Source organism: Pseudophryne corroboree, chromosome 6, assembly GCF_028390025.1.
Source record: "Pseudophryne corroboree isolate aPseCor3 chromosome 6, aPseCor3.hap2, whole genome shotgun sequence".
NCBI classification, from domain to species: Eukaryota; Metazoa; Chordata; class Amphibia; order Anura; family Myobatrachidae; genus Pseudophryne; species Pseudophryne corroboree.
Window position 1 is genome coordinate 34,263,013 of NC_086449.1, and position 22,219 is coordinate 34,285,231.

The following is a 22,219-nucleotide window of genomic DNA, read 5'->3' on the forward strand; positions in this document are numbered from 1 at the left end:
GCCTTATAATAAGTGCTCCCTTATAGCTGCTTTGTTATATCAAAATATCGCCATAAATGTGCCCCCCCCTCTCTGTTTTACCCTGTTTCTGTAGTGCAGTGCAGGGGAGAGACTTGGGAGCCGTCCTGACCAGCGGAGCTGTGAGAGGAAATGGCGCCGTGTGCTGAGGAGATAGGCCCCGCCCCTTTTCTGGCGGGCTCGCCTCCCGCTATTTAGAAAAATTAGGCAGGGGTTAAATATCTCCATATAGCCTCTAGGGCTATATGTGAGGTATTTTTAGCCTTTATAGGTAATCATTTTGCCTCCCAGGGCGCCCCCCTCCCAGCGCCCTGCACCCTCAGTGACTGCCGTGTGAAGTGTGCTGAGAGGAAAATGGCGCACAGCTGCAGTGCTGTGCGCTACCTTTTGAAGACTGCAGGAGTCTTCAGCCGCCGATTCTGGACCTCTTCTGACTTCAGCATCTGCAAGGGGGCCGGCGGCGTGGCTCCGGTGACCATCCAGGCTGTACCTGTGATCGTCCCTCTGGAGCTTGATGTCCAGTAGCCAAGAAGCCAATCCATCCTGCACGCAGGTGAGTTGACTCCTTCTCCCCTCAGTCCCTCGCTGCAGTGATCCTGTTGCCAGCAGGAATCACTGTAAAATAAAAAACCTAGCTAAACTTTTTCTAAGCAGCTCTTTAGGAGAGCCACCTAGATTGCACCCTTCTCGGCCGGGCACAAAAATCTAACTGGAGTCTGGAGGAGGGTCATAGGGGGAGGAGCCAGTGCACACCACCTGATCGGAAAAAGCTTTACTTTTTGTGCCCTGTCTCCTGCGGAGCCGCTATTCCCCATGGTCCTTTCAGGAACCCCAGCATCCACTAGGACGATAGAGAAAAATATTTTAATGTTATAGCTGCTTCTGTGATGTTAATTTCTATCAACAACAACAATTGTTAATAAATATTCTCATTTCTTCACCATATCCGTGTCCTTTATTGATAACACCGTTATACAGTCTGACTGTAACTTATGTGTTGCTGGTAATACTATTATGATGGATTTAATGTTTGACTTCAAGGATAGATATATATATATATATACTATCTCCTATATAATAGCCCAGATCTGTGACTTTGTGCTTCATTTGCTAACGCTGGGCGGAGTCACAACACTGGGCGGAGTTAGTCAAATGAGTCACAGATCTGGCCAAATCTAAAGGAGACTAGGAGCAGGAGCAGATGGTATGGGCATGGCACAGACAGGGCTGCACACCTCCCAGCTTTCTTCAGGAGCTTTCTTCAGGCAGAAGGAGGGACACACACACACACACACACTCTGCAAAAAGGGGGCGTGGCTTCACGGGAGGGTCCCCGTTTTCGTCAGTGAGGGGGCATGCCCAGCGCTCTGTGAGCTGCTGGCATGCCCCCAGGGGCTGATTATGAGTCCGGGGGGCACAGGGTACTTGAGACAGGGGAGCCCTATCTCATTGCTGAGCCTGCTGTGGGTTGGGGGGCGTGGCCTAATCGCGGCCCGCGAGGCCACGCCCCCTTATGCAAATTCCAGGATTTATTTATTTTTTTAATGGAATTTTGACCCCTCAGCTAGGGCTAAATCCAGAGGAGGTGGTCGCTCCCCCCTACACACCCGCACAGGCAGAAGAAAGCAGGGAGACTGCTGCCTCCCTGCAACACCACAGACCTGCCAATACGCAGCAGCGTGTGCTGACTGTAGGACAATGCTGCCGTTGTTGCTGGCAGGACGGGGGAGCTTCTGAGCTGGGACAGAGCTACTCCAGCCGGGGGGCCCCCTAAAACTGTGGGGCCCGGGGTACGTACCCCCTGGGTCCCCCCTTAATCCGTACCCCCTGATGTCCCCTATCCCTCTGTCTCCACTATTCACCGCTGCTCTGCTAAGCAGAACAGCAAGTACAGGAGCTTTCCAACTGCCCCCCCCCCTATCCCCCCCACCACCACGGGACACTGCGACCTGCGGGTGGGACAGCGAGACAGACCCCCAAAAATGGGACTGTCCCACGAAAATCGGTACATTTGGGAGGTGAGGGGGTGTGTGAGGGGGTATGCCGTATAGACAGACGGGCACCGGCTCACTGTGTGCTTGACCCCCCACATCAGCATACTCATTAGGGTCTCTCTGGCGTGGAGGAGCGTCACTTTCTGGTACCCTCCACGCTTCTTAGCTGCAGTTTTGTGGGGCACCTGCTGCTGTGCAGGTTCCGTACTGCCTCTGTTATCTCCAGCCCCAGCAACCCCACCACTAGCTGCAGCGCTGCCACCCACAGTGAGGTGCGCCCAGCTCCTTCACACACTTTAGCCGGCGGGTAGCGCTGCAGAAGTCCGAGCTGCTTGCAGGCTCCGACCCCCTTCTCCCTCCAGCCGCAGCGTCTCCTGGCAGCTTACCAGTCACTCCCAGTCTCCCCTTACCACAGTGCCCAGCAGCCGCGAGGTCCGCGCCACGTGCATGCTATGACCCCCTCCTCCCTCCAGCCGCAGCGTCTCCTGGGGGCTAACCAGTCACTCCCAGTCTTCTCTTACCACAGTGCCCGGCAGCTGCGCGAGGTCTGCGGTGTGTGACTGAGGAGGGGGGGGGGGGGGATGCGGACGGGCAGAGGAAGCAGGACTCCAGCCTCAGAGAGTCAGCCATGCCAAGCCTCCACCAGCAGCAGATCCCAACAGGTTGGAGTGGAACAGCAGCAGTGACTCCGGTAAGACACATCTGTCTGTCACCACTGTTTTGTCCCTAATACCAATCTCTCCCGTGCCCTGTGTTCTGTCATGTCCCTGTCACCCCTGGCCTTGCCCTGCCACCCTTATCCTGGCCTTTTCACCCTTATACTGGCCCTGTCACCCCTGTCCTGGCCCTGCCGCCCCTACCCTGGCCCTGTCACCCCTATCCTGTCCCTGTCATTTCTGTCCTGGCCCCGTCGCCCCTGTCCTGGCCCAGTCACCCCTGACCTGGCCCCATCACCACTGTTCTGACCCTGTCACCCCTGTCCTGGCCCTGCTACTACATACCCTCCAACTACCTTTTTGGCAGGTACAGTACCCGCAGCGCCTCCAGACCTCTCCCCAATGCACCACACCTCCGCACCTTCCCCTCCACCACATGCGGCACTCCACCCCTCCCCCACATGCTGTGCCTCCAGACCCCCTACACCACCCGCGGATCCCACTCCTCCACCCCTTTACCACCCACAGCACCTCCAGGCCTCCTCCACCATCCACCCCCCTTATATGTCTCCCCCCATACCTGCCCCCCTCCACCCGCAGCATCTGCAGACACCCTCCTCCATCCGCGGTCCCCCCCTCCCCCACCAATGGCACCTCCGCACCTGCCCCTCCACCACCTGCAGCATCTTCCCCATCCGGGCCCCACCCCCACTTCCGCCGCCCCTCCACCCGCAGCATCTACAGACATCATCCGCAGTCCCCCCCGTACCCGCAACATTCTGTTCATCGTGCCCTGCAGGTGCTGTTCACGGCGTCGCAAGGGGCTGCGCCTCCTTCACCATCGCACGCCCTTTCATTATGCAATATTTAACCATTAACAAAGGAATGCAGGTAATACTCCATATAATACAAATATTGAACCCCAGAAAGGCATGCAAGGGTTAAGGGGGCATAGCCCCTTGCGACGGCGTGAAGAGCGCCCGTAGGGCGCGATGAAGCACCTAGTATGTATAATAAACACTGAGTATTAAATTAACATATACTGAGTATAGTAGTAAAAATATTAGCACTGCTCATATGTAAGGCTGCCTGAGAGCACACATTCCATCTAAATGGTAGTATCCTGACATTATCCTGCGGATTTATTTGATATATTCCTTTTTAAACAAGCATTCTGTTTGGATGTCCTAACAGAGGTTATGACAGGGTCGTAACCTAAGCTGCTATCCTAATTGTATGTGCTCTAAGTAACTGTTTCCTTCCAGGAGTATATATAGAAGATTCTTTTTATTTTTAATATTACATCTGCATTGTGCAATAATAGACGTCATACATATAGAAGGACCTGCTGTTAATAAATGTTGTTACATCGTATCTGTGTCTTTTAGTAACAGTGCAGTTACATAATCTAGCTATACCTCGTATCTTGTTATATGCTGAATGCAAAAGTCTGAGTGTTAGCACATTGCACTGCTGCTGTACACAGGACTACCTAGATGCACATTTACTGTCTATATCATTGCACCATTGCAGGGAGTGAGATGTTCAAGTGGTAGCCTAAATTATTACCACATGAATTGCTGTGATGCACAAGACTATCTTATTACTATCTTAGTAAACATTTTCTGTTTTAATACACATTTCCTTTCTACACTTTTCCTTCTCTAAGTGATTGTTCCCTTCCGGGAGTGTAGATGAGGTATTTCTGTTATATTGGCATTATACAATGGCGGATGCCATGTGCGCAGGGGGGCCTGACGCACATTTTGCAATTGCTTCTTCTGAGGCTAAAAAAACAATCCTGTGTGTTCTCCCCTTACAAAAGGGGGCAGGCACAGAGGGAGAGTGCCAGTGCTACAAGTTACCTCCTTGCAGAGCCGTAACTAGCTATGGGCGAGAGGGGCATCGCACACAGCGCAATGCGCTGTGAGGCGGAGAAATCTCTGCAGACATCCTTCTCCCCACTGCTGCGCTACTCAGAGAGGAGACAGCGGGAGCAGCGGTGGACAGTGCAGTGCATCCTTTTATTACAGAGCCAGCGCGGGGATCCAGTACTGGCACCCGCGCACTGGCTGCTAAATAGCCCGCGTCATAGGCGGGGCGGCAGTGCATCCGATCACCATGATCGGATCCGGACCGCAGCGCAGAGCTCCCCACTGACACCACTTACTGCCCTCAGTGTGTCATAGCCGCCGGCGCCGCAGGGTTATACTGGGCTGCCGAACTTCCGGGTCTTCTGTCCAGTGGTATGTACAGCTGCAGCCTGCAGCTACATGTGTGGCTGGAGCGCAGGCTGCAGGGAAGAAGGAGACAGGATCCTTGCAGTTCACACATCCGCAGTGTGTGGAGGTGTTGTGATCGGAGGAGCAGAGAGAAAGTTCAAGCTCCCATTCCTGTCCTTGGCTGAGTGAGTTTTTGCTAGCAGCTGATCAATGTTATTAATTAAATTAGAAGTGGTGGCTCTGGGTCATATATATAATTGTGTATATAAGTCTGTAAGCATATACATACAATATATGTATATATATATATATATTTATATATGTATATATATTTATATACATATATATATATATATATTAGTTTGTGGTAAGCTAGAACTCCCAACTTGTACTGTAATCGCCTTGCGTCGATATCCTCCCAACGCCGAGCTCCGGCCAAGAAATAGATCCACCAGGGCGGCACCCCAGACAACTTGTGTTAAAAGACTCAAGACTCTTAGTCCCATTGATGTCAACATTTCAGAACTTTTCACTTATGTTCTTTCATCAGCATCCTGAAGAAAGAATAGAAGCAAAAAAACATAAGTAAAAAGTTCTGAAACGTTGACATCAACAGGACAAACAGTCTTTTATTAGAAGTCGTCTGGAGTGCCGCACATATACAACTGCCAGAGTCAGGTAGCACTCCCAGGAATTAAACGGGGACAGTAATCAGGAGACCAAGTCACAAATATATATATATTTCTGTTACCTTCACCCACCAACATTGCTCCCTACTCTGCGCTCTACGCTGTAATGTGTAAAAAGAGGACCCTGTCTGCAGTAATGTGTAAAAAGGTGGATGCTGTCTGCCGTAATGTGTAAAAGGTGGACTCTGTCTGCCGTAATGTGTAAAAGGGGCCACGCTCCTTCCCCACGAAGCAACGGCACTATATATTTTTTGTGCGCCTGCATGGGGGGGGGGGGCACCAATGCACACAGTGCTAAAATGCCTAGTTACGGCACTGCCTCCTTGTGAAAGGATCTCCAGCTCTGTGCTCCCAGGTTACTTCTGGTTCCCTGGTCCTGGTTGCTCTCATCCATCGGTTACCTAAACGCTGCTGCAGTCCTGCTTTCTAAGTCCATTGCCACTCGTGGAAGCGCTCACGGGGACCCAGGTCATAGAGGAGCTCCAGGTGCTAACAGCGGTTCACGCAGACGTCTTCATTTCTTCAAAGTCCAAGTTCTTCAGCCTCGTCTTTCAATCACAAACCACAGTCTTCATTTCTTCAAAGTCCAAGTTCTTCAGCCTTGTCTTTCAAGCACAAACCACGTCTTCATTTCTTCAAAGTCCAAGTACTACAGCGTCATCTTTTAATCATAAAACACAGTCTTCAGTTCTTCACCAGAGTTCTTCAGCTTCACTCTTCAAGTCATTTAACCATAGACTCTAATTCTTCCAGTTTCTTCAATTTCTCCAATATTCGTGTACAGCCTGATTATTCATTAAAACTACAGTTATCTTCTTACAAAGTCCTCCTTTTCTATACGCCCTCTGGCCAACGTTAACACTTAGTTTGGCTTCCACCCATGAGGAGGAATTACATTCAGCCACCTCGTTTACTCTCCTCACAGGTAGCTGTCCCTTCAGCCAAAACTCGGTTGTCGGAACCCCAACTTACGCCGAGCGTGACAATGGCTTCCTCAGGATGCTAACCTCTTTACACAATCACAAGGCCCTTTGCAATGAGCAATCACGGAAAAATGCCACTCTGCTTCTATTACATCCCATCAGGACTGTCTGGGCAATCTGGTGGGACGGGATCAGTATGAAATACCTACACTCAAAATACCGGGAACAATTGACTAATGGTCAAAATACCGACATTTCAAATGTAGACAGGTCAAAAAGTTGACGTGAGTTTTTAATTGTTTTTTTGTGTGTATGTCGACACAAACACTGTATAAATGTACCGCGTCCCCTCCCATGGTTCGCGCATTTTGACCTTGTTGGTATTTTAAATGTCTGCATTTTGACCTTATCTGTATTTTGACCATCGGTCAATGGTTGTCGGTATTTTGACCGTCGTGATTTTGATTGTAATTAAATTGACTGCATCCCGGTGGGACTGCTCTGCTATAGATAGTGCCTATCCTTTTGTATCCTTCCTATTTCCCTATAGATTGTACTGTAGCTTGCGAGCAGGGCCTTCCTGCCGCTATGTCTGTCTGTTATTATCCAGTTTGTCTTATTACTGTTGTTTTCAATTATACAGTGCAATGGAATATGCTGCACTCTTTAAGAAACTGTAAATAAGGGGTGTGGCTTGGCGAGTATCCAGATCAGACTGGTTTCACAGCGGCTCCTGCTCTGCAAGTGCAAGTCCTTTTGCCTACTTAAACTGGCCTTTAGCCTACAAATTTGTGCCACTAAGTGCTCTTACCCCTACCTAGATTGATTGAGGTGTGAGCCGCGGAGCTGGGAGACACTTCTGAGAACTCTGCAGGTTGCGGCCTACCTTGGTCCCTGGAGCTGCGGCCTCCAGTGGTGCTGAGTGCCCGTCAAAGATGCACCGCTGGCGTGGAGACCGGAATCTAGGGTCTTGAGGTACAGAGACCTGGGCTCAACTCTCCGGCCGCTGTAGGAGTCCTGCAACCCTTCCTCCCTCTGGAATCCGGCCACAAATGGAGCTCTGGACCTGATCGGTGGCAGACGCGGTGAGCAGCTGCTTTATATCCGTGTGAGAGGGAGACTTACTTTAGGAGACCTCCCATCCCCTCCCCTGCTCTCTGCTTCCAGGCACATGGTGGTTGGGGTATTCGGCTTCTGTGGCTACCCAACGACGCTGCAAAAATGGTGGGCTGCTCTCAGAAAAAAACTGTATGCTGTGGCCCCTCTCCGACACCTATGCCATTAATGTGACTGGATTCTTAGTCTATGGTGAGTTGGGACGTGCGGGATCACTTCCTCACTCCCCTGCTAAGAAGATACCCTGGACTGGCTGAGAGCTATAGCCAGTATATGGTGCTAATCTCTATGCAGGCAAACACAAAACAGAATTGTAATACATATGATGTATCAACGGCATCTTATTTCAATGATATCCAGAATTAATATAATAAACTCATGTAAATGTCTACTACGCAGTCTGATATTAAATTTAACAGCAGACTTAATTACCACATAGGGCATAAGTGACAGAAAATGAAAAAACATGAGAATAAAACATAAAAATAAAATGTCAGTGCTTAAAATGAATGGATCATACCAGATAACGGTGAGAGGAGCCAGCAGGTGGATTATATCTGGGTGGTGCCAGCTTCAGTGCTCACAGGAGACATTAGCAGGGTGAAGCTGGCACCACTCTATTATAATCCACCTGCTGGCTTCCAATTTTTTGTATTAAATGAATCTGCAACAAGCCTAAGGGTAATTGTAGAACAGGTGGTTAAGACTTGTCTCAAGATCTCCAAAAGTTTGCATACTCTGCAGAAAAAACACCAGAGAGATCCACCTCCTCCCAACACGATCACCTTGAGTCTAAACTAGATGACATGGTCTCTGCACAACGAGCTATGGGCAAAGCCTGAAACAGGGACTTCGGCTCCTTTTCGATATAAAGAAGATCAGAATAACAGGGCAAAACATAATAATATTTATATTAGGAGCATCCCGAAGGATGAGGAGTTGTCCTCCTTGGACGATTACTTAAAAAAGCTATTTTCACACTTATCTCCGGCTACCCCAGAAGATCATCTCCTTTTGGATAGAGCCCATAGAGCTCTCCGCCCACATTTGCAGGACACCTCTTGATCTAGATACATTGTGTTATAACTTCACTGCTAATGAGGATATTCTTCATGAAGCTTGGAAGCTCCCATCAATGTTGTCTTCCTCTCAGCTAAGACTTTCGAAAAGGCTCAACACCTTCTAAGTTTACTGTCTAAGCCATCCTCTTCGCGTAATTCTGTGGAGACTACTCAAGAAACCCATCATGCTGCATGTGTTTCTGCTTCTCAGTGCTCCTTGGTCCGGGAATAGACTAAGGTTCCATCTGCTAGAAAATTGGCTTCTGCTGGACCACCAACTTGATTTGGTATAAGTATTCCACTTTTCTGGACTGTTCTTTGCTGGAGTTTACTTCACTGCAGCTTGGTGACTGTATTGGTACTATAGTTTGGGCAGTACGGATGGTGTTATGGTTAGCATTACTGCCTCACTGCACTTTGGTCATGGGTACGATTCCCACCATGGCCCAAACTGTGTGGAGTTTGTATATTCTCCTGGTGCTTATGTGGGTTTCCTCTGGGTACTCCGATTTCCTCCCACAATCCAAAATATACTGGTAGGTTATTTGGTTCCTGTCAAACTTGGCCCTAGTGCAGGGGTGGGCAATTATTTCAGCTGAGGGGCCACTTGACACTTTCCTGTCAGTTTTCGAGAGCCGCACACAAAATAGCAGCTCCCCTATGTGCCAAAAATATAGGGACGTGGCTTAAAGGGGAAGGGGTGTGGCCAAAAAATAATACAGATTCATTTTAGGCTGCACAATAGTCTCCATTATTCAAATTACGCCACACAGTATCGCCACTTACACACATTACTCCAGGTAGAGCCCCTGTCACACATTACGCCAGGTATAGCTCTCTTTTACACATTACAACAGGTAGAGCCCCCTTTTACACATTACGGAAGGTAGAGTCCCCTTTTACACATTAACATTTTATTTGGGATAATCATTGCACAGCAAGCAAATTATCCAGTGTCTTATGGCCCCTGGGGAAAGGTGTGACACAACATGGGGGTGGGACACGGTGATGGAACACAGGGTATGACACGGTGACAGAACATGGGGGGGGGGTGACACGGTGACAGAACGTGGGGGGGTGACACAGTGACAGAACGCGGGAGGGTGACAGTGACAGAACGCGGGGGGGGGTGACACAGTGACAGAACGCGGGGGGTGACACAGTGACAGAACACTGGGGTGACGGTGACAGAACACAGGGGGGGTGACAGTGACAGAACATGGGGGGGGTGACAGTGACAGAACACGGGGGGGTGACACAGTGGCAGAACACGGGGGGGGTGACACAGTGGCAGGACACGGGGGGGTGACACAGTGACAGAACACAGGGGGGTGACACGGTAACAACACGGCGGGGTGACTTAGTGACAGAACACGGGGGTGACACAGTGACAGAACACGGGGGGGGGATAACACCGTGACAGAACATGGGGGGGCTGACTCAGTGGCAGAACACGGGGGTGACACAGTAACAGAACGTGGGGGGGTGTCACGGTGACAGAACACGGGGGTGACAGGACACGGTGACAGAACACGGGAGGTGACACGGTAACAACACGGGGGGTGACTTAGTGACAGAACATGGGGGGTGACATGGTGAAAGAATCCAGGGGAGGGGGGGGGGGTTGGGGGGTGGTATAGCAAGCGTTAAAGATCTGCCCCCTAACCTAAATACAGTCTGACGCCACTGCCCGCACACACAAACACACACACACACACACACACACACACACACACACTTTCTTTCCCTCACTTTTTCCATTAACTTACTGATCTGTGTCTGGCTGGCAGTGGCAGGAAGGATAGATCTGTAGCAGTGACTTATGTCCCATGTAGCTCCGCCCCCTAAAGTCCCGCGTAGCCCCGCCCCCTCGTCTCCACATAGCTCCGCCCGCTTTTCGTCTGATCGCTGTCTTTGTCAATGGGGACTCTCTCTGGAGGCGGGAGGAGGTGATGAGTGTGTCAGGCGCCGTGCAGCAGCAGCAGGGGAGACAGGCGCCGGCAGCTTGGAGTACTGCATAGCAATGACAAGCAGCTCAGTCAGTCGGGCCGCTTGTCATTGCATGCTGGTGGAAAGCAGTGGGCCGGTCAGGATCGGTTAGCGGGCCGCATCCGGCCCGCGGGCCGTATTTTGCCCACCCCTACCCTAGTGTGAATGTGTGTGCATGTATACTTGTGATAGGGAATATAGAGTGTATTCTCCACTTGGGCAGGGACTGATGTGAATGACCAAATATTCTCAGTAAAGTACTGCGGAATATGTGTGCGCTATATAAATAACTGGAAGTAAATAAAGTAGTTCATGTGGCGTACCCTTATTTTTCTTTTGCAACTTATATGCTTCTGATAAGACTTTTTTTTTTATAGTGGTCTCTTTTATTAGGCCTTTAATAGTTTTATATGGTAATATTAGTCTATATAACACATGAGATTTGCACTGTATTTTCATAGGAATAGTTTTGTTTGTTTCTCTTGCAGAGCGTGATAAGGCTGTCGCTTAATATTAAAATAGTAGTTTTTTAGCATATCTGTCCTTTGCAGAATGACCCAAGGCGGCTCCACTGGACTTTTGAAATGGCTCTTAGGATCTTCTCTCAAAACATTAAGGGTTTGAATAGCCCCTCTAAATGCACAAAGCTCTTTGTTATGCTTAAAATACACTGCTCAAAAAAATAAAGGGAACACTAAAATAACACATCCTAGATCTGAATGAATGAAATATTCTTATTAAATACTTTGTTCTTTACATAGTTGAATGTGCTGACAACAAAATCACACAAAAATTATCAATGGAAATAAAATGTATTAACCCATGGAGGTCTGGATTTGGAGTCACACTCAAAATTAAAGTGGAAAAACACACTACAGGCTGATCCAACTTTGATGTAATGTCCTTAAAACAAGTCAAAATGAGGCTCAGTAGTGTGTGTGGCCTCCACGTGCCTGTATGACCTCCCTACAATGCCTGGGCATGCTCCTGATGAGGTGGCAGATGGTCTCCTGAGGAGTCTCCTCCCAGACCTGGACTAAAGCATCCGCCAACTCCTGGACAGTCTGTGGTGCAACGTGGCATTGGTCGATGGAGCAAGATATGATGTTCCAGATGTGCTCAATTGGATTCAGGTCTGGGGAATGGGCGGGCCAGTCCATAGCATCAATGCCTTCGTCTTGCAGGAACTGCTGACACACTTCAGCCACATGAGGTCTAGCTTTGTCTTGCATTAGGAGGAACCCAGGGCCAACCGCACCAGCATGAGGATCTCATCTTGGTACCTAATGGCAGTCAGGCTACCTCTGGCGAGCACATGGAGGGCTGTGCGGCCCCCCAAAGAAATGCCACCCCACACCATTACTGACCCACTGCCAAACCGGTCATGCTGGAGGATGTTGCAGGCAGCAGAACGTTCTCCTTGGCGTCTCCAGACTCTGTCACATGTGCTCAGTGAGAACCTGGTTTCATTTGTGAAGAGCACAGGGCACCAGTGGCGAATTTGCCAATCTTGGTGTTCTCTGGCAAATGCCAAACGTCCTGCACGGTGTTGTGCTGTAAGCACAACCCCCACCTGTGGACGTCGGGCCCTCATACCACCCTCATGGAGTCTGTTTCTGATCATTTGAGTAGACACATGCACATTTGTGGCTTGCTGGAGGTCATTTTGCAGGGCTCTGGCAGTGCTCCTCCTGTTCCTCCTTGCACAAAGGCGGAGGTAGCGGTCCTGCTGCTATGTTGTTGTCCTCCTACGGCCTCCTCCACATCTCCTGATGTACTGGCCTGTCTCCTGGTAGTGCCACCATGCTCTGGACACTACGCTGACAGACACAGCAAACCTTCTTGCCACAGCTCATATTGATGTGCCATCCTGGATGAGCTGCACTACCTGAGCCACTTGTGTGGGTTGTAGACTCCGTCTCATGCTACCACTAGAGTGAAAGCACCGCCAGCTTTCAAAAGTGACCAAAACATCAACCAGAAAGCATAGGAGCTGAGAAGTGGTCTGTGATCACAACCTACAGAACAACTCCTTTATTGGGGGTGTCTTGCTAATTGCCTATAATTTCCACCTGTTGTCTATTCCATTTGCACAACAGCATGTGAAATTGATTGTCAATTGGTGTTGCTTCCTAAGTGGACAGTTTGATTTCACAGAAGTGTGATTGACTTGGAGTTACATTGTGTTGTTTAAGTGTTCCCTTTATTTTTTTGAGCAGTGTATTTAAAGGGGATTTGGTCTTCCTCCAGGAGACTCATTAAAAAAAACACCATCCAGAATTGAGATTTAGGTGTTTTCCTCATACTTTTCATGGCTGCGACTCTAGGCAGAAAAAACAAGGAGTATCAATACTTTTAGCTTCCCACTTAACTTCTGAACATTTGAACACCCATGCAGATAAGGAGGGCAGATGTATCATCTTAGTGGGTAAACTCAACAACACTTTCTTTACATTAGGAAATATATATGCTCCTAATCAAAATCAACTTGGCTTTTTCACAAAACTGGATTCGTTTCTCTTTCAGGTGCATCAGGCGGGGCAAACGATAAGCCGCCGCCCTCTGGAAGTGTATCTTAGCTTAGCAGAAGTGCGAACGAAAGGATCGCAGCGCTGCTAGGAATTTTTTTTCGATCAGGTTCTGAGTAGCTCCAGACCTATTCCTAGCTTGCGATCACTTCACACTATTTAGTTCCTGTTTTGATGTCACCAACATGCCCTGCATTTGGCCAGCCATGCCCGTGTTTCCCCAGGCACGCCTGCGTTTGTATCTGACACGCCTGCGTTTTCTCAGCACACTCCTTGAAAACGGTCAGTTACCTCCCAGAAACGCCCCATTCCTGTCAATCACTCAGCGATCAGCAGTGCAACTGAAAAGTGTCGCTAGACCTTGTGTGAAACTGCATCGTCTTTTGTGAAAGTATGTCGTGCGTGCGTATTGCGTACCATACGCATGCGCAGAAGTGCAGATTTTTAGCCTGATTGCTGAGCTGCGAACAACGGCAGCTAGCAATCAACTCGGAATGACCCCCATTGTGCCTATTATGGAGTCACGGTGCAATGAGAATCATTACTGAGACATAGCTATACCAGAATACAATTTATTTAGGAAGGACAGCACGGGAAGAATCAGAGATCTAGAAATAATACAAGATAAGAAAAAACTGAGGCCCTTTAGGTGACTATAGAAATGAGAAAGGACACTATTCACACCGGGGTGACCTATAGACCACCAGGCCAGGAATTGGATAGGAACCTATTACTGGACATAACTAAAATGGCTTTAAAGGGAGAGGTCATAATCATGGGAGACTTTACTCTACCTGATGTACATTGGGAGGGGTATTTTGCAATTTCAAATTTCTAAATTCCATGCAGGGAGCACCCCTCAAGCAATAATAGATTTAATACTCACAAATGGTGACAGGATATCAGACATACATGTGGGTGAAAACCTTTAAGCAATTTGAATTATCATAAAAACAGGGTCAAACTCATGCCACACAAAAAATAAGAATTTACTCACCGGTAATTCTATTTCTCGTAGTCCGTAGTGGATGCTGGGAACTCCGTAAGGACTATGGGGAATAGACGGGCTCCGCAGGAGACTGGGCACTCTAAAAGAAAGATTAGGTACTATCTGGTCTGCACTGGCTCCTCCCTCTATGCCCCTCCTCCAGACCTCAGTTAGGGAAACTGTGCCCAGAAGAGCTGACACAACAAGGAAAGGATTTGGAATCCAGGGTAAGACTCATACCAGCCACACCAATCACACTGTACAACTTGTGATAACCATACCCAGTTAACAGTATGAACAACAACTGAGCCTCATTTTACGGATGGCTCATAACAATATCCCTTTAGTTAAGCAATAACTATATACATGTATTGCAGAGAGTCCGCACTTGGGACGGGCGCCCAGCATCCACTACGGACTACGAGAAATAGAATTACCGGTGAGTAAATTCTTATTTTCTCTGACGTCCTAGTGGATGCTGGGAACTCCGTAAGGACCATGGGGATTATACCAAAGCTCCCAAACGGGCGGGAGAGTGCGGATGACTCTGCAGCACCGCATGAGCAAACTCAAGGTCCTCCTCAGCCAGGGTATCAAACTTGTAGAACTTAGCAAACTTGTTTGTCCCCGACCAAGCAGCAGCTCGGCAAAGCTGTAAAGCCGAGACCCCTCGGGCAGCCGCCCAAGAAGAGCCCACCTTCCTTGTGGAGTGGGCTTTCACCGATTTTGGATGCAGCAATCCAGCCGCAGAGTGAACCCGCTGAATCGTGCTATAGATCCAGCGAGCAATAGTCTGCTTCGAAGCAGGATCGCCAACCTTGTTGGCTGCATACAGAATAAACAGCGAGTCAGACTTTCTGACTCCCGCCGTTCTGGAAACATAAATTTTCAAAGCCCGGACTACGTCCAGCAACTTGGAATCCTCCAAGTCCCTAGTAGCCGCAGGCACCACAATAGGCTGGTTCAAATGAAACTATGATACCACCCTAGGGAGAAATTGGGACGAGTCCTCAATTCTGCCCTGTCCATATGGAAGATCAGATAAGGACTTTTACATGACAAAACCGCCAAATCTGACACACGCCTAGCCGAAGCTAAGGCCAATAGCATGACCACTTTCCACGTGAGATATTTTAGCTCCACGGTCTTAAGTGGCTCAAACCAGTGGGATTTCAGGAAATCCAACACAACGTTAAGATCCCAAGGTGCCACCGGTGGCACAAAAGGAGGCTGAATATGCAGCACCCCCGGAACAACGTCTGAACTTCAGGCAGTGAAGCCAGTTCTTTTTGAGAGAAAAATGGATAGGGCCGAAATCTTGACCTTTATGGATCCTAATTTTAGGCCCATAGTCACTCCTGACTGTAGGAAGTGCAGGAATCGACCCCTCTGGAATTCCTCTGTAGGGCCTTCCCGGCCTCACACCAAGCAACCTATTTTCGCTATATACAGTGAAAAAGTCTTGCTGTCACGTCTTTCCTAGCCTTTATCAGCGTAGGAATAACTGCATCCGGAATGCCCTTTTCCGCTATGATCCGGCGTTCAACCGCCATGCCGTCAAATGTAGCCGCGGTAAGTCTTGGAACAGACAGGGCCCCTGTTGCAACATGTCCTGTCTGAGAGGCAGAAGCCCAGAGTCCTCTGAGAGCATTTCTTGCAGCTCCGGGTACCGAGTCCTTCTTGGCTCATTCGGAGCAAAGAATATTGTTCTCACTCCTCCTTTTATTACAATTCTCAGCCCTTGGGTATGAGAGGAAGAGGAGGGAATACATAGACCGACTGGAACACCCACGGTGTTACTAGTGCGACCACAGCTATCACCTGAGGGTCCCTTGACCCGGCCTAAAACCTTTTTTAGCTTTTTATTGAGGTGGGACACCATCTAGTCCACCTGAGGAAGTTCCCATCAATTTGCAAACTGCGTGAAGACTTCCTGATGAAGTCCCCACTTTCCCGGGTGGAGGTCGTGCCTGCTGAGGAAGTCTGCTTCCCAGTTGTCCACTCCCGGAATGAACACTGCTGACAGTGCGCTTACTTGATTCTCCGCCCAGCAAAGAATTCTGGTGGCTTCTACCCTCGCCACCCTGCTCCTTGTGCCGCCTTGGCGGTTTACATGAACCCCTGCGGTCTGACTGGATCAGAACCGGTTGGTCGCGAAGCAGGATCTCCGCTTGACTTAGGGCGTTGTATATGGCCATTAGTTCCAGGATATTGATGTGAAGGCAAGTCTGTTGACTTGACCACAGACCTTGGAAATTTCTTCCCTGTGTAACTGCCCCCCACCCTCGGAGGCTTGCATCCGTGGTCACCAGGATCCAGTCCTGAATGCCGAATCTGCGGCCCTCGAGAAGGTGAGCACTCTGCAGCCACCACAGGAGAGACACCCCGGCCCTGGGGGATAGGGTGATTAACCGATGCATCTGAAGAGGTGATCCGGACCATAAAGCACGGGGAGAATATATAAACTCTACACAGTTAGGGTCATGGTGGGAATCGAACCCATGACCTCAGTGCTGTGAGGCCGTAATGCTAACCATTACATCATCCGTACTGCCATCTTGTCCAGTAAGTCCCATTGGAAGGTCCTCGCATGGAACCTGCCTAAGGGGATGGCCTCGTATGATGCCACCATCCTTCCCAGGACTCGAGTGCAGTGATGCACTGACACCTGTTTTGGTTTTAATAGATTCCTGACCAGTGTCATGAGCTCCTGAGCTCTCTCTATCGGGAGATAAACCCTTTTCTGGTCTGTGTCTAGGATCATGCCTAGGAGAGGCAAATGAGCTGTAGGAACCAACTGCGAATTTGGAATATATAGAATCCAGCCGTGTTGCCGTTACACTTCCAGAGAAAGTGATACGCTGTTCAGCAACTGCTCTCTTGATCTCGCTTGTATGAGGAGATCGCCCAAGTACGTGATAATAGTGACACCTTGCTTCCGCAGGAGCACAATCATATCCGCCATTACCTTGGTTATGACAATCCCGTACCGCAATTCTGAGGTACGCCTAATGAGGTGGATAAATGGGGACATGAAAGTATGCATCCCTTATGACCCGATTCACGATAAAATCTCCCTCTTTTTAGGCTTGCCCTGACCGCTCTTAGCGATTCCATCTTGAACTTGACCTTCTCGGGTATATGTTCAGGGATTTTTAATTCAATATGGGTCTGACCGAACAGTCTGGTTTCGGGATTACAACATGGTCGAATAATAACACCCTCTTGTTGAAGGAGGGGACCCTTGACCACCACCTGTTAAAGATACAATTTGTGAATTGCAGTTAACACCTGCTCCCTCTCTTGGGGGGAAGCCCGCAGGGCCGTCGGTGAGGGGGCATCTTCTCACAGTCCAGCTTGTATCCCTGAGACACAATATCTATTGCCCAGGGACCTAACAGGGAGTGAACCCACTTGTGGCTGAACTTTACAAAGTCGTGTCCCCACCGGGCCTAGCTCCGCCTGTGGAGCCCCAGCGGCATAGGTGAATTTTTGTAGGGGCCGGGGAGGACTTCTGTTCCTGGGAACTAGCTGTGTTGATCCCGGCTCTGACAAGAAAGGACGCAACTCAGACTTTCTTGTTTCTTTATTCGAAAGGCTGCATTTAATAATGTCGTGCTTTCTTAGGCTGTGCAGGAATATAAGGCAAACTAGCAGAATTACCAGCTATAGCTGTGGAGACCAGGCCCGAGAACCCTTCTCCACACAATCCTCAGCCTTCCATATGCCTCTTAAGTCGGCATCATCTGTCCAATGCATATTCTACAGGACACGTCAAACAGAGATCGACATAGCTTTGACTCTAGGACCCAGTATACTCATGTCTCTTTGGGCATGCTTTATAACTATATATCTATCACTTAAGACAGCATCTTTAATATATTTACTAGGGTCTCAATCTCTGCTGATAAGGTACCTGTCCACGCTGCCACAGCGCTATAAACCCCTGCCGACACAATCGCCGGTCTGGGTAGTATACTAGAATGTGCATGCTATCTGCAGGATCCCTGAGAATAGCAAGTGCTACCGTCTGTGCAAACAGGACACCCTAGGGGAAGATTCTCAACACATCCTGGCCCTAGTGGGGAAAGGATACAGCCTGAGAATTCTCTTGTGGGAAGCTGCCGTCTCTTGTCTGGAGATTCCCGCTCTTTTTCCTCATGAGAGGAGGGAAATTTACCTCAGCATTCTTACCCTTAAACATGTGTACTCTCGTGTCAGGGACAGATGAGTCATCAGTGATATGCAAATCATCTTTTATTTCAATATCATATATTGAATACCTTCTAGCCATCTTAGCTGTAACTTTGCATTATCGTAGTCGACAGTGGCGTTAAACTCTGTGTCGATACCAGTGTTTGTTATTTGGATAGTGAGCATTGTGAGACTCTGAAGGTCTCTGTGACATAGGGACAGGCATGGGTAGATTTCCTGTCTGTTCCCTAACCATTTGTGCAATAAATTCACCTTAGCACTTACACATATCCAAACAGGTGTCGGCGTTGTCGACGGAGACACCCTCTCACACACATATCCGCTCTATCACCTCCTTAGAGGAGCCTTTTTACCTCAGACATGTCGACAAACGCGTACCGACACACCACACACACAGGGGATGCTCTATTTGAAGACAGTTCCCCCACAAGGCCCTTTGGAGAGACAGAGAGAGAGTATGCCAGCACACACCCCAGCGCTATATAACCCAGGGATTACACTACAACTCAGTGTTTACCCAGTAGCTGCTGTATATACAATTTTTGCGCCTAAATTTATGTGCCCCCCCTCTCTTTTCACCCTTTGTGTACCAGGATACTGCAGGGGAGAGCCTAGGAAGCTTCCTTCCAGCGGAGCTGTGAAGAGAAAATGGCGCTGGTGTGCTGAGGAAGAAAGCCCCGCCCCCTCAGCGGCGGGCTTCTCCCGCGTTTTGTATAGCTTAATGGCGGGGTTTTTTACACATAAACAGTTTTCCAGACTGTATTATGTGTATTTAGTGCCAAAAGGTATTCTTATTGCTGCCCAGGGCCCCTCCCCCAGCGCACTGCACCCTACAGTGACCGGAGTGTGTGGTATGCAGTGGGAGCAATGGCACACAGCTGCAGTGCTGTGCGCTACCTTAATGAAGACCGGAGTCTTCTGCCGCCGATTTCATCTCCTTCTTCTGTCTTCTGGCTCTGCAAGGGGGACGGCGGCGCGGCTCCGGGAACGGACGATCGAGGTCAGGCCCTGTGTTTGAACCCTCTGGAGCTAATGGTGTCCAGTAGCCTAAGAAGCACAAGCTAGCTGCACGCAGGTAGGTTTGCTTCTCTCCCCTCAGTCCCACGTAGCAGTGAGTCTGTTGCCAGCAGATCTCACTGAAAATAAAAACCTAACAAATACTTTCTTTCTTGTAAGCTCAGGAGAGCCCACTAGGTGCATCCAGCTCTGGCCGGGCACAGATTCTGAGGTCTGGAGGAGGGGCATAGAGGGAGGAGCCAGTGCACACCAGATAGTACCTAATCTTTCTTTTAGAGTGCCCAGTCTCCTGCGGAGCCCGTCTATTCCCCATGGTCCTTACGGAGTTCCCAGCATCCACTAGGACGTCAGAGAAAGAAAGGTGTATTTAGGAAGTCTGACTTTGCAAAAATGGGAAGATGTGTTATATATTCATTGGTGGATTAGTGGAACTTGAAAGGGGTGAGGGAGAGCTGTGAAAAACTAAAAAGTGCAATACTAAAAACAACAGAACTTTCCATCAAAAGGGTTAGGAAAAACAACAGGAAAAGGAAGCCAGTGTGGTTTAGAAGATCAACTAGTGTAAAAGCAAAAGAGATGGCCTTTAGGAAATGTAAGCAGACTCAAAATAATGACAAAGAAGGAGGCTTCATCCAAACAAATCTTCTTGGCTTTTTTGACTATGTGACCAATGTAATAGATCAGGGGGGGGGGAGGGGGGGGGAAGTTTGATGGGGGGCGCGTAGATGTAGCTACGTGTATCTAGACTTTAGTGAGACAACTGACACAGTCCCACATCGCAGACTGCTTAACAAACTCGAAAGTTGAATGAACAGTTGAATAGATAAGAACCTGGTAGCAGGATTGGAAACAGACAAATGGAGTACATTCACAGCAGGGCAATGTTACCAGTGGAGTACCCGAGAGATCTGTACTTGGACCAATGCTCTTTATTATCTTTTTTGGTGGCACTGCAAATGTTATTTAAGGGAATCTATGCCTTTTTGCAGATGACACAAAGATATGCAATAGCGTAGACACACAAGTAGGGGTAAAATATATGACTGATGATCTTAGTAGACTTGAGGAATGGTCAAGAACGTTGCAACTACAGTTTAATTCTAAAAAATGCAAAACCATGCACTTGGGTCTCATAACCTAAAGGCTAAATATAGTATCAAGGGTACTATAATGGAAACTACTGAGTAAAGTGATTTAGAAGTCATTATTTCAAGTGACTTAAAAGGCAGGGAACCAATGCAACAAAGCAATGAGAAAGGCAAGTTAGATGCTTGGTTGCATAGGGAGAGGAGTCAACAGCAGGAAAAAATAGGATTTTAATACCTACCAGTAAATCCTTTTCTCTTAGTCCGTAGAGGATGCTGGGGATGCTTCAAGAACCATGGGGTATAGACGGGATCCGCAGGAGACATAGGCACACTTTAAGACTTTGATTGGGTGTGAACTGGCTCCTCCCTCTATGCCCCTCCTCCATACTCCAGTTTAAGTAACTGTGCCCAGGGAGACGTACATTTCGAGGAAAGAATTTATTGTGAAACCACAGTGAGCATCCTACCAGCACACACCTCAGTATGCCGCCGAACGTGGCGTTCAATAGAACACCAGCCGACGGCATGAAGAATATGCAGCAATACGCTGACATAAAGCATAACACAACCTGTGTGTGTAAACACAACCAATAACAGCATAACGCATGTCATGGCATGAACATCATCAGCAACAGGCTGACTTAAACACAACACACCATGTGTGTAAACATACCCAATAACTGCAGACACAGTACGCACTGGGACGGGCGTCCAGCATCCTCTACGGACTGAGAGAAAATGATTTAGCGGCAGGTATTAAAATCCTATTTTCTCATACGTCCTAGAGGATGCTGGGGATGCTTCAAGAACCATGGGGTTTATACCAAAGCTCTAGAACGTGCGGGAGAGTGCGGACGACTCTGCAGCACCGATTGACCAAACAAGAGGTCCACATCAGCCAGGGTATCAAACTTGTAACTTCGTAAAGGTGTTTGAACCCGACCAAGTAGCAGTTCAGCAAAGCTGTAAGGCCAAGACCCCTCGGCCAGCCGCCCAGGATGAGCCCACCTTTCTAGTAGAATGGGCCTTCACCAATTTCGGTAATGGCAATCCTGCCGTAGAATGAGCCGGCTGAATCGTATTACAGTCCCAGCGTGCAATAGTCTGCTTGGAAGCAGGCGCCCCAATCTTGTTGGGAGCCCATAGGACAAACAAAGCCTCTGTTTTCCCAATCTGAGCCGTTCTGGCAATATAGATTTTTAAAGCTCTGACCACCTCGAAAGACTTCGAGTCCGCCAAGGTGTCAGTAGACACTGGCACCACAATAGGCTGGTTTATATTAAACCACTTTTGGCAGAAAATGCTGACGAGTTCTCAACTCCGCTCTATCAGCATGGAAGATTAAATAGGGGCTTTTGTGAGACAAAGCCACCAATTCAGATACCCGCCTTGCGGATGCTAAGGCCAACAGCATGACTACTTTCCAAGTAATACATTTTAATGCAACCTTACGTAAAGGTTCAAACCAATGAGATTGCAGGAACTGCAACACCACATTAAGATACCATGGAGCCACAGGGGGCACAAAGGGAGGTTGGATGTGCAACACGCCCTTCAAGAACGTCTGTATTTCTGGAAGGGAGGCCAGTTCCTTCTGACAGAATTGATAAGGCCGTAATTTGTACTTTAACGGAGCCTAACTTTAGGCCCGCATCCACACCTGCTTGCAAAATATGGAGCAACCGCACCCGCGGAAAATCCTCCGTAGGAGCTTT